This window comes from Trichechus manatus, unplaced genomic scaffold (genome assembly GCF_000243295.1).
Source record: "Trichechus manatus latirostris isolate Lorelei unplaced genomic scaffold, TriManLat1.0 scaffold00009, whole genome shotgun sequence".
Taxonomy (NCBI): Eukaryota; Metazoa; Chordata; class Mammalia; order Sirenia; family Trichechidae; genus Trichechus; species Trichechus manatus.
This window is the reverse complement of record NW_004443945.1, coordinates 11,961,217-11,962,970: the sequence shown is the minus strand read 5'-3', so window position 1 is coordinate 11,962,970 and position 1,754 is coordinate 11,961,217.

The window sequence follows — 1,754 nt, the reverse complement described above, 5'->3', positions numbered from 1 at the left end:
AAAAATAGAGTTGCCTAGGAAAGTAGCAGTCGGGGCATGAAAACTAATGTGGCTTCAGTGACTTTTGCACATAATCTGGTGGTTTGGTAGTGCATTTGGTATATAGGTACTCTGCTTGATTTTGTGGCAGGTTTTTATTGGTTATTTCTTTGGCATTTTATCAGTTAATTTTTAAATTATACTTATTTATTTGCCTTAGAAATAGGTACTTTTGCCTAACTTGCATAATCTCCTTATCTCTTTCATTTATAGTTATCAACCACATAAGCCAATCATCACTATTAGATAGCAAAATACAAGTAAGATAGGGCTCCTGACCTCCAGAAGTTCCCACACTGCATCTTTTCCTCTGCTTTGCACTGGCAAAGTCCATGTGATCATGCCCCAAACTGAAAATGGGGTGTTATGTTACTGTAGAAGAAGGGGAGAATGGATTTTGGCATAAAAGTAGAGTCTCTGCCACAGTTTGCATTCATTGCAGGGTAGTATCATGTCTTAGGCTTTATCTCAGTAGGGCAAAGAGAAAAGTAGGACTACTGTATACCTGACTTTCAGTAAATTGTTTCTCTGGTGGAGATAATGTTAGAGTAGCCATGTAAAAGTGTAAACCCTCAGTGAAATCTGCCTCTTCAGTTAACACAGTGATTTCTCAATGACTAAGTAGAAAGTATTGAGAAGATATGACGAGGTGGAAGAAATGGCTTCTGATATCAAGGAACTTACACCTAGACAGATAATATATAAAGTTTTCAAATCTTATATTGATTCACATTTACTGTATACTGTTAACAACATCTATGTTGTTTATTGTGTCATTTACAGCTCACCACACATAAATAAATCTTGCTGTCCAGTCCATTGCAAGAACATGGATCCCTAATCGCATGACGTAAGAGAAACAATTCCTACACTTGAGACTAGAAAAGTTTCAGTTTGAAAATTAAGCAAGAAAATTCCTTCCTGGATCTTTTTATAAATATTTACTGAATGTTTGCAGTGTACAAAGTACTACTCTAGGTTCTGGGGATACAGTTATGAACAAAATAGACCAGGTCCCTGCCCTCATGGGTATTATATTCTAATTAGGGAGATAGGATAGACAAATAGATAGATAGATAGATAGATAGACAGACATCAGCAATAAAGGTTAATGGAGATAAAAAGGTATCAAGAAAGATAGAGGCTGGGTACAAGAGAAAATGCTTCTAGAGTTGATATGTGAATGAAGAGGAGCTTCAGCCATGAGAGAAGAACAATTAGAAGGGCTCTGACACAGGGATAAGGTTAGCATGCCCCAGAAGCAGGCAGAGGGTTTCCATGATAGAAGAGTGAACTGGGAAAGGGATAGTGGAGCGAAGACAAATGAGAAGTGATCATAGATTCAGGTAAGAACTACTTTATATAGAATCCTAAAGGCCCTGCTGAGAAGTTTTGATTTTATTCTAAGTACAATGTAAGATTACCAGATAGTTTTAAACAATGGAGCAGATCTCTACAAAAGAAAATCTTCTGAAGTCTAAAATGCATCAAGCAGTGATGTAAGTATTCAGGCTTCTTCCATTTCACGACTCTTGCCATCTTAAACAAATGGCTTCCTAGATCACCTTAGAAGGAAAAAGAACACTTAGCTCACACACACAAAGTTTTTATGTGTCAGGTCTAGAAGAAACAAGATAATTCTATTTATCTTTCATCAGCTGGATCTCCATAACATGGACATCCCTAACTGCAAGGGAAACTGGAAAATATAGCCT